The sequence below is a fragment of the Capsicum annuum genome, chromosome 6 (genome assembly GCF_002878395.1).
Source record: "Capsicum annuum cultivar UCD-10X-F1 chromosome 6, UCD10Xv1.1, whole genome shotgun sequence".
NCBI classification, from domain to species: domain Eukaryota; kingdom Viridiplantae; phylum Streptophyta; class Magnoliopsida; order Solanales; family Solanaceae; genus Capsicum; species Capsicum annuum.
In genome coordinates this window covers 183,817,922-183,830,390 of record NC_061116.1, presented here as the reverse complement: position 1 = coordinate 183,830,390, position 12,469 = coordinate 183,817,922, and positions in this window count along the sequence as shown.

Here is a 12,469-nt window from a genome sequence, read left to right as displayed (position 1 = left end):
AGCTTTGTGATCACTATTATATTTTTTTATAGTTTATAGGTCGTAGATGAATGTCGGTTGGCTTTGAAGAATTTCTTGTGTAAAAGTTAGGTTTAATTGTATTATTTTGATATCTTTATTATCTTATTATTTTATTTAAATTTACAGATGCTAGATGAATGTGGGTTGGCTTTGAAAAAAAAAATTAGGTAAAGGTTAGGTTTAATTATATCATCGTAATATCTCTTTTTAGTTTGTTATTTTGTGGTAGTTTACCGTTCATAGATGAATCTCGATCGGCTTTGAGAATTTTTTGTGTGTAAAATTTAAGTTTAATTGTATTGTTTTGATATCACTTTTATCGTACTATTTTATTGCAGTTTACAGGTGAGAGATAAATGTTGGTCAGCTTTGAGGAATTTTTTTATGTAAAGGTTAGGTTTAGTTGTATTATTTTGATATCTCTATTATCGTATTATTTTGTTATTGTTTACAGGTGGTAGATGAGTGTCGGACGACTTTGAGAAAGTTTTTGTATGTAAAGATTAGATATAATTGTATTATTTTGATGTATCTATCATTGTATTATTTTGTTGCATTTTACAAATGGTAGATGAATGTCGATCGGCTTTTAGAAATATTTTTGGTAAATATTAGGTTTAATAAATAAATTCTCCATCTTTACATACTCAAAAGATATTAAAATTAATTATCAATTCATCTTTATTATTGAAACAAATATCCTATTTAATTTAATGTTTGAAATCATTAAAGTGAGGTACACGCGCAAGGCGCGTACACCTAAAATAGTATATGTGTGTGTATGTGTGTGTGTGTGTGTGTGTATATACATACATATATATATATATATATATATATATATATAATAAAATATATATATTATTTATATAATTTTGGTTTTTTGGTTTAACCAATTTTTTTTTTTTGAAAAATAAAAAAATGAACCATTTTAACCGAATTTCTAAAATTTAAGACCAAAACCGATCCTAAGAATCAAAAAATCAAAACCAAAATTAAATTTTCTCTAAGAAGACAAGGACAAGACCCGAAATCAAAGTTTCAATTGTTTGAGAGATATTCGGAATCAGAGGTTAGTTTCTTTAGCTTCTACTGTAAACTCGATACTTGTTTTATTTGAAAAGGTGCCCACTCGATCATTTTTAAGTTAAAGGTTCTAATTTTGTGTGTGTTGACACCCAATTTTGACCGTTCGATACCCCTTTTAGGTCGTTATTTTGTCAAAATCATGAATTTCAAATATTAATAATTTTTTACACATTATTATTGTATCTAACAAATATTGATGTGTCACATTCATGATTTAAAAAATATACAAATTATTTTATTACTTTTATTATCATTTTTTGTAATTTATCAATTTAAATGTAATATTTTACGTAATTTGTTAATATTTTATTTAGTATTCACGCTCGTAAATTACTAATACATTGTCTATTATTATTATTATTATTATTATTATTATTGTTGTTGTTGTTGTTGTTGTTGTTGTTGTTGTTGTTGTTGTTGTTGTTGCTGTTGTTATTGTTGTTGTTGTTGTTGTTGTTGTTGTTGTTGTTATTGTTGTTGTTGTTGTTGTTGTTGTTATTATTATTATTATTATCATCATCATCATCATTATTATTATTATCGATAATTTTAAATTTTGTATTCATAATTTATAGGTATCTATTTTGAATTATTGTTATCGTAGATTTTAAAGTAATATATTAAGTGTCTATTTCGAATTATGGGGTGGGCATTCTATTTGTTCGGTATCGATTTAATTTTTTGATTTTTGGATTGACAAAAATGACAACAGTAACCAAACTGAAATAAATTCGATTTGGTTCAATTTCTATAAATTCGATTCAGTTATTTTGATTTTGAAGATTAAAGTATTAGTGAGTCTTTCTTTTTCATGATCGGGCATTTAAAATTGGTGATTATTTTTAGAAAAAAATAGTCATTTCCAAATATAAATAACTCAACATGGATGAAATAAAATGAAATACGAAAAAATATTATTTATACTAAATATATAAAATAAAAAATATATATATAATTCATTCCCTCCTTTTTTTTCCTTGAAAACAGCTATTCTCGGGCCTAAGACTCGCTACCTTCTCCTCTGAATTCTCAATATCTCAATTATAGGAATATTCAAAAATCAGAGGTAAGCTTGGAGATATTCGAAAATCAGAGGTCTTCTCCTTGTTCATTAATACTTTATCAATTGCTTGCAGATATTTTAGAAAACAGAGGTTAGTTTCTTTAGCTTCTACTGTAAACTTCATAATTTTTTTCATTTGCAAAGATCCCCAATAGATCATTTTGAAGTGAAAGTTTCTGGTTTGTATGTATGCTGACTTTCATTGCTCCACTTTGATATGCTTGGTGGGGTGAATAGACAATCTCCTACTGCTTTGGATTACTCTATTTTGGCATCTTTTTTATTTTCTTATTTTTGTACTTCTTAATCTTGTTTTCAGACCCTTTTAAAATGGCAGTGAGTTCTTGATCTATTTCTATTGTGGTTTGATCAAATTTTGAGCTAAAATGATTTTGTATTCTATGGATTGAATGTTATGCTTGAATGGGTTCTTTGTAAACTTTGTGGAAGTTTGAGGGTTGAAGTATAATATTGATTTAATAGCTTAATGAGTTTTTGTTTATGAACTGGGAAGAATGTGTATTGGGGATTTGTTATAGACAAAACCAATTAGTTTGAGATTGAGGGCATAGCTGATTGATTGAGCTTATTCATGTTGAAACTTGATTTGACATAATTACTAGTGTTAAAATTAACTAGATTGTGTAGATATTGTTGGATAATTGAGAGCATATATTCACTGGATCTTCTAAAACTAAATATGATTATAGAAGGGCATTTTCAGTTTTTGGTTAATCATTTAAAAGAGAATATACAGGACTACAAATGGATAGAAGAATGATAAATGCAGCAAAGTCGTCATTAACTTTTTCACTATGCTGCAATTAATGGAATATTGTAAGTTGTAGATGTATGCACTTTCTTTGAGTCATTAAAAAATACTACTTTTTAAGTAGAGTGTCACTTAATGATACCATAAAGATATTGTTCAACATCATGGAATGGATTAAAGTGTAGTAGACATCTTAGAAACACAACGGGACGACTCTTATCCACTCATTAATTTCTATCAGTTGATGACTAGGTTGACACCGGAAACCTTACCATTCATTATTTTGCTCAAGTTATCTAGAAAATGGGAATAGTGCAAAATGAAGCACAGATTTATTTATTATGCGGCTACTGGCTTTACTTGAGCTCTTATCCAATTTTGTTAGAGTGTGAGTTTGTGACACTAACGTTTGCAACGTACTGATTGTGAGTTTGTAAATTCTTTCAAAGATTTACTTTCCTTTAATTTTTTAATTGATTTTAACAGTGTTGTAGCTCTATCTGGTGGCAATTTAAGTCTAGGTTATTGCATAAGTTGTGGCCATAAAATGAAGAAAATAGATGATTGAAAGAGCTATTATCTGACTCTATTCTTGCTTTACTTAGTTTTTCACACAAAACCATACTGGTGATGTTAATGTAGTCCATATTTATATTCCAAGACTCTGGTAACTAGATGAGAAAAATTCATGCCGAATTTGCATAGGGTAGAGGATTGACAACTTTCATAATCCAGTCTGAGATATCCTTTTTCTTAAAAGGTTGGTGGTAGGGGAAGGGGATTTCAAAGTAGGAAATTGAACCCTCACTAGTAAGGTGAAGTCCAGGTAGCCATCCCCTAGTCTAAGATATCCCTCTTTTTTGTATATATATATTGTGATACATTGTATCATACTTATATTTTTTAGCTTTCATCGACCTAATTCGAGTTTGATTCCCATTGAGGGTTGGACAAAATATTGTATAATTTATATTTTTACTGAACTGGAGTGGCTTGCAGAATAAAAGAGAGAACTAAATAATTCCTAGTTTGTCCTAAAATAGAGCTAAACCAACCATATCTCATTCTCTTAACAAAACGGAATCTAAATAACCTAAAATTGGACAACTTTGATCCAGTAATTTTAGTTGCATCAGTCTACCAATAAGTTTAAAGCTAGTTACATTTAGAGTCTACATACTTTGTACGCTCTTAAGTTAACTATCAACAGTATTTAACCTGTTATGCAAAGCTAACCACAGTAATTGGTGCAGGCAGCCCGCTAGTTTAGACTTAATTGTATATAAAAGTTTGGATAATATACAAGTTTCTACTAAATATGTACCTATTGCTATAAAGGTGACAAAGAGTTATGGTTTTAGTGGTATCCCACATTTTAAACCAAGTGTCCCTCTATCTATTGACAATTCTTAGACTGTTATCTTCTTTAAAAAAAGCCATTTATTAATCATAGGCTAAAGGAAGCAGGAGTTTATTTCGAATGCTTCACTGAAAACTGTAAGCGAAAGGTATGTGGCACGGAATTATTTCATCATGTTGGTTGACTTTGAACTTTATGCCATCATCCACCAGTTGTTTGACTTTGAACTTTATGCTATCATCCACCTGGATCTACTGGTGTATTTGTTGGTCTTATTGACTTTGAAATATGATAATGGTCCTGCAAATGCTTTTTCAGTTGGAGTCAGGGTTATTATTATTGTAAAGGGACCAATAATAAGGGTAGGGTAAAATATGTAAGTTGGGGGGGGCGGGTTCATAGGCTTATAAAGAAACATATGAAGAATATATCAATCTAAGAACATCTAACTTCCACTGAGATATAAGTTTGTAGGAAGTTACTGGTTTACATAGAGATATTGCTCTAGCTGTAGGAATTGTGTCTTATTGTTAATGTTTATTATTGTTGTTTGTTCTTGATTCCTTTTATATTTATCTTTAATTGAGTTATATTGTTGTCTTTGTTTATTGTATAGGCTTATCAACTCTTTAGTGGAAATAAAGACCGAGAACTCTTTAGATTTTATTATTATGTGTTTTATATATAGGATCTTTTGATTCAGAAATAACTATTTCGGAGCATCGAAAATGGATCATAAATAGACTTCTTTCTGGTAAAGTGGAATATACAGGTGAATTTATAAAAGGCATTGAAGATTTCATTAAATTTGCTTGTATTCAACCGAAGTACTTATCGGAGAAAGTCATAAAGTGTCCTTGTAAAATTTGTAAGAACATAAAGCACTTTGCGCCCGATGAAGTTAATATGCACATTTTCAAGAAAGGGTTCACACTAGGATATTGGTATTGGACGTAACATGGAGAGGAAGCTCCTTTAATTAATTTGAATGAACATGTCCATTCAAGTGCTTCAAGTAGTCATCAAGGATGTAGTTGAGCCTCTGAAGTGTCTTCAAGAACTCAAAGTAACATTCTAGCGGAAGACTCTAAATATATAAATAGGTATCAAGGTATGGTTTATGATGTTGCTGGTATAGAACTTGATCATCATGTTGATCCTACTGTAGAAAAGTCTCCAAATATGGGTTCTACAAAATCTTATAAAATGTTGAATTCAGCTCAAGAACCCTTATGGCCCGGATGTGAATATTCATAGATGTCTACAGCTGTTAGAATGATGAGTATAAAATCTGAATATAATATGTCTCATGGTTATTTTAATGTAATGGCACAATTGATGAAGGATACAAGCTATTCAGATAATAAGATACCTATTGATTACTACCGAACAAAGAAGTTAATGATGGGGCTTGGTTTAACTAGCCAAAAGATTATTATATTGTGTTACAAGGTTGATCAAGAGATGGTAGAATATAAGTTTTGTAAAGAACCTCGCTATAAATAACGCGTAGGAAAGAAGGATAGCAGAAAGGTTCTGTACAAGACTATGCATTACCTGCCACTTATTCCTAGGCTTCAACGGTTATATGCTTCAACTCAATCTGCAAAGCATTAGGTGGCACTCTAAAAATTGGAAGGAAGAAGGTGTTTGGGGGCACCCTTCAGATGGAGAAGCATGGAAACATTTTGATCGAACTAATCTAGGCTTTGCTTCAGAGCCTATGAATGTTAGGCTCGGTCTTTGTTATGATGGTTTTACTCCTTATAACCAGTCAACATCACCGTACTCTTGTTGGCCCATGATTGTTACTCCTTATAATCTTGATATGTGTTTGACTGCCCTATATATATTCTTAACATTGATCATTCCAGGTCCTCGCAATCCCAAGAATAAAATTAATGTGTATCTTCAACCATTAATAGATGAGTTGTTACAATTATACGGACAGATAGTGCACTAATTTATGACGTGTTGAAGAATTAAAATTTTCTCATGTGAGAAATATTGATGTGGAGAATTAATGATTTTCTTGCTTATGGCATGTTTTCGGGATGGAGTACAGAAGGTAAATTAGCATGTCCAATTTACAAACTTTTAGTTTGAAAAATGGAAGAAAAAGTTACTTGGTTTGATTGTAAATGTCAGTTCTTTTCTCTCAATCACAAATTTAGAAGAAACAAGAATTCTTTTTATAAAGGAAAAGAGGAAAAGTCTAGGCCTCCTCCTAGGTTGACTGGAGATCAGGTGTGGGAAAAAGTGAGAGGGTTTCCTAAGATCACTGAATCTGATCCACTCAAATTTTATGACTATGGAAAATCACATAATTGGACCAAAAAAGTATTTTGGGGATTTGCCATATTAGAAGACCCATCCAGTTCACAATAATATTGATGTAATGCATACAGAGAATAACTTCATTGATAATGTTTTTTATACTGGAATGGTCAACAAGGAGAGGACAAAGGATAACGAGAAGGCAAGAATGGATTTGGAAGAGTATTGTCAGTAAAATGATTTACACTTGCAATTGAATGATGATTGGAGATGGATTAAACCGAAAGTAAAGTCTACCTTAAATGATGGTCAAAATAAAGATGTATATGAATGGCTTGATTAACTAAAGATGCATGATGAGTATTCTTCTAATTTGGGTAGATGTGTGGATTATCTATTCTTGTAAGTCATTAACTAAACTCAGTCTATTCTTTAAATATTTATGCTCAACAGTATTATGGGTGGATCATCTTATTGAAATAGAATAAAATATTTTTGTAATCTTGTGTAAGTTGCGAAAAATATTTCCACTTAGTTTATTTGATTTGATGGAGCACTTATCGATTTATTTGCCTTACGAAGCAAGAGTTTGTGGACCAGTTCAATATCGATGTATGTATCTATTTGAAAGTTATAAAATTTTATTATTTCTCTCATTATTTTATTACATAATTATTTATTTCCTAAAAACAATTTTAGGTTCCTAAACAAAATTAAAAAGATTATCAAAAACAAAGCCAGAGTTGAAAAATCTATTTGTCAAACATATTTGGCTCAAGAAATCTCATACTATGCTTCCCATTATTTTGAATCTCATGTCCTATGTAGCAATAAAAGATTTGGGCGTAATGATGATGTCGTTGAAAAAAATTCAACTCACTCAACACTATCAGTCTTTAATGATCTTAGCAAAGGTTATGATTAGAAGGATGGTGACATCCGATGGCTAGATGATAAAGAAGTTGTTGCAGCACAATTGCATGTTCTTATAAATTATTATGAGGTTTAGCCTTTTGTCAAGTAAGTATCAACCATGATGTTTATTTAATTATTATATTTTGATTGAAACTAATGTGCTAATATAAGTACATGTAGTTTGTATGAACAAATCCTGAGAGATACTTAGAGTGATCTCACTGATGATATCATTGATAAACAAATTGAAGAAGACTTTCCACGATGGTTCAAAGATTATGTATGAATCTATTATTGTAATAAAGGATATATCACTTAAAATGCATATCTAATATGTTTTAATTATTTGATAAGTGAATAGTAATCCATAAGAGATGCTGCAGAATCCATATTTGCAAATCTTAGCAATGGGACCATTAAGACAGGCAAAGTCTTGGCCTATTTATTTTATGAATGGATACAAGTTTCATACTTCTTCTTGGGGAGAAGGAAAAAGTACATATAATAGTAGGGGGTGAGTGGTGTTGGACAAGATGGCATTACAAGTGAATATTATGGTATTCTTAAGGAGATTATCAAATTCGAATGGCCAATGACATCATTTATAAAGTTATTTTTATTTTATTGTGATTGGTTTGATCCCTTAAAAAAATCCATGAAAGTTTATAGTAAATTTGGTATTGTTGAGGTTCAAAAATGGAGAAGATATTCTAAATTTGACCCTTTTATCTTTCCACAAACTGCAACTCAAGTTTATTATGCAAATCATCCTTAAATAAAAGGAAATAAGGATGATTGGTGGGTAGTTATAAAGACAAAGCCAAGAGGAGCTCTAGATACAAGATACAATTTGGAAGTTGCTTACCAAGAGGAGAAATCACGTGTTAGTGCAAGTATAGAGGATGACCTAATTGATTACTTATGTGATGACCAAGCTAATGGTGAAGAGGTTGATAGAAGTAGTTTTCAATCTGTTGTCAATGAAAATGAACGTGATTTAGTTAAAGAGGGAGATAAGGATATATCAACTAAAGAAGAGGAAGGTGATGAGGAGACATCAAGTGGAGAAGCTAATGATGAAGAGGAGGAAACAAGTGAAGAGGAAGACTTTTTTGATAGCGAAGATTCAGCAAGTCACTTTCATACTCAAGAATAAGATGAAGATGAATATGAGGAGGATTGAGAATATTATCTTGTTGATTTCTCTTGTCAATGTACAATACTATATTTTATTAAAGCTACTATGATTTTTGTCAAAATTATTATTATTTTACTTGTCTACTGGAAGAGAATTCACTTGCTTAATTTAATTACTCATACATTATATCATAGGATTTCATAATAGGTGAATAGATTTGCGTATGTCAAATTATGTGTCTTAAAAAACTATTGGTTTGTGGGTTTCTCAGCTGAAAGAGTCTCTTGTTGTTTAAAGTCTATAGAGTTTTTCCTTGTGCATTTTGTTCATTGTGAGATTTTGGGTTTTGGGTATAAATTGGATCTGTGTATTTTGTTCTATAGGGAAAATCCTTTGTGGGTTTTGTTCTTTGTGAGATTTGAGGTTTTGGGTGTTGGTTGGATTAGTGTATGCATAATGTATGGAGGAAAGAGTTCAGGTCAATTGTTTACAATTGGTTTAGTAACAACTTGGTATTCATCAAACATTGGGGTTTTGTTACTGAACAAGTATTTGTTAAGCAATTATGGGTTTAAATATCCAATTTTTCTTACTATGTATCATATCACTACTTGTTCTTTATTAAGCTATATAGATATTGCTTGGATGAAAATGGTACCAATGCAGACTATAAGATCTAGGGTTCGGTTTATAAAGATCTCTACTTTGATTCTTGTGTTTTGTACTTCTATTGTTAGTGGAAATATCTCGCTTAGGTACTTGCCGGTATCATTTAATCAGGATATTGGTGCTACTACACCTTTCTTTATTGTTGTATTGCTTACCTGATGATATTGAAGAGGGAGGCTTAGTTCACTTATGTCACTCTAATTCTTGTTGTTACTGGAGTTATCATCGTTGGTGAGGTATGCGCTTATTATATTTTGATCAAATTTGTAGTTGAATTGCGGTAATATGTCTAATATTGCTTTATCAAAATTGTAGTTGAATTGTGGTACTATGTCTAATGTTCCTTGTAGTTCTAAGAAGCAAGTTCCGGCAACCTATGATGAAATAGCACAGAACAAAAATAGGCTGCAAATAATAGTATTAGTAGTCCGTGAAGCTAATTTTGAGATAGATTATTGATGTTCATTGTTGCACTATACGGCCTTGAAGGTGAAGTTAGTGTACCATAACTCCACACCACACATTTTGATGAGCTAGATTAAATTTGTTGGTTTCTCAGTTTATACTAAGAGTTGCAGAGACTATCATGCTTTGTCATTTATGTTGTACAATTCCACTTGTATCAGTGGTAGATCCTGGTGATTTAAAAGAATACTAGTTAGGTGGTACAAAACTTGCAATCATTAATATAAAGAATTTACAAATTATTTCAAAAATTGGCTACAACAGAAACATTTTCATATAACAAAATAGAGAAACCAGCACAACCTGGCATACGATCTCCTAGGACTACGGGATGAATGTTTCAATTCACATAAATAATCACAAACTCTGGTCTTTGAGGAAAAGCTGCAACTTGTGGTATCTGTTGTTACGGTGATTCTTCAAGTGTATTGATGACACCTTTCTTGAAACTCCCTGCCAAATCATATCTACTGCATCAGTAGTTTGGGATGGATACTGATACTCAAAATGTTTGCTGGTCACCTTTATTCATGTGTTGTTCATTAATTACAACACTAATATATTAATTTTTTGTGTTGTTTATTTATTGCAGATGCTAGGTGTAGGTTCTAAAAGAGCTGGACTGCCTAATGGAAAAAAAGGGGAGTCAAGTAAAAAAACCTGACAATAGAGCGACAAACAGTTCAATTGGCTCCCATAATTCCATCAGGTTCCCTTCAATCTCATACTGGTTCACCTTATGTGAATAACTCTTTCTCACGGTAACCAAATCCTAAAGTCAATCAATCTCAAACTTATAAAAATATTGTGCCTACCATAATACCATCGCAACCCATCTATTCCCATACTAGTCTACTTCATGTAAATGAGTCCCAACTTGGTCTTGGGATCAACCAACCCAAGTCTGTTATTATTGAATCTCAACCTCAATCTAATCGGCCTCAACCTATAAATCAAGATTCTGAACCATTAATGTCACCACCGGAGAATAGGACTCCAGCCACCTCACCTAATATAGTTGATAATGTACACGATGATAATCAAATATGGATTGTACCTGGAGGGGGGGTAATACGACTAACGTTTAATAATACATATATTTTGGTGGACTATTTATATGTGCACATGTTTGATAACTACTATATGTTATGTAGGTTTGATCCACACAAGGTAGTTATTGATGGTATTGCTAATTGTATTCAGAGTAAATTTGAATTGGCTAGACCTTCATGGAAGAACTTTCCAGAGTCTACTCGCGAGGTATGGTTTGAGGAATTCAAGGTAAAAAATTTATACATTCGGATTCATGTATAAATATAATTATGGGACTATATAGCTAATATGATATTTATTTGATATATGTAGAAGAAATTTAAGTGGCTTCCTCACTATAATGATGCTATATGGTCTAATTTTAATAAAAGGGCATCTTCAAAAATGACCCAACTTTTTCAAGATGTTAGAAAAAAATTTCCTTTGAAACCACATTGGATAGGAGATACAGTATCCAAGGAGATAAAGGGTATTAGGAGTCTGATCAGTTCAAAACAAAGTCTGAAAAAAATAAAAACAATCGCGATTCAAATGCCAGTGCATCACTTTATACCGGTGGTTGTGTACCTCATCGATTGATCTATAAGAGAATGATAATTATAAATCTATTTAAATATATTTCTCTGAATAAAATAATATCATATTAAATATTGATAACATACATATCTTTTTTTGAATATAGAAAGAAGCTGCTGGAAAAGATCCTTCTATTTCGGAATTTTATTTTCAAACTCATTGCAAGAAAAGTGATAAAAGTTGGGTAAATGAGAAAGCTGAAGCTACTTATGTAAGGGTTCATTTACTCTGTTTACTAGTTGTGTTCATTTCATTCTTGTGGTGTTTCCATTGTACTTTGGTTTGTGTATTTAGATTCAATACATTGTTTTTGCTTGATATTACGGTTTATTATTATTTATTTTTTTAGTATGATGATGATGTTAAATGAGATCAAATAGTTGATCCTAACTTGTTTGGAACTGGGGCATAATTGTTATTGTTGTTGTAGTATTATGATTTTATGTGTTGTATGATGATGATATGAAATAAGCTTAAAATGAAGAAATGGGATTCATTTTGCCGATCCCTAACTTGTTTGAGACTGGGGCATAGTTGTTGCTGTTGTTGTTGTTGTATTATGATTTTTTGTTGTTCTTTAGTATGATGATGTTATGAAATGAGCTTAAATGAAGAAGCGAGACTCATATAGCAGATCAGAACTTATTCGTGATTGAGGCATAATTATTGCTTTATGGGTGGTTGTTGTTTTTTAGTATAAAGATAATATGAAATAAGCTTAAATAAAGAAGTGAAATTCATATACCCAACCCTAACTTATTTGGGACATAGTCGTAAATGTTCTATTATGGTTGTGTCTACCAAGATTTTCTGGGGTGGTTCTGCTCCAAATGATTAAGTACTTTCAGGAAAACATATAATTGAAGAAACAAAAACTTCATTGAAAAGACTTGATATGGTTAGGTAGATCTGATTTATTGCCACAGGCCTGATACAAGTACACCTATTTTAGAGACTGTGAGGTCTATGAACTATGTGATTGATAAAGGGTGGGCTTTTTATTGGGGTACTAGTGAATGGTCGGCTCAACAGATTACTGAAGCTTGGGGCGTTGCTCAAAGATTGGATCTTGTT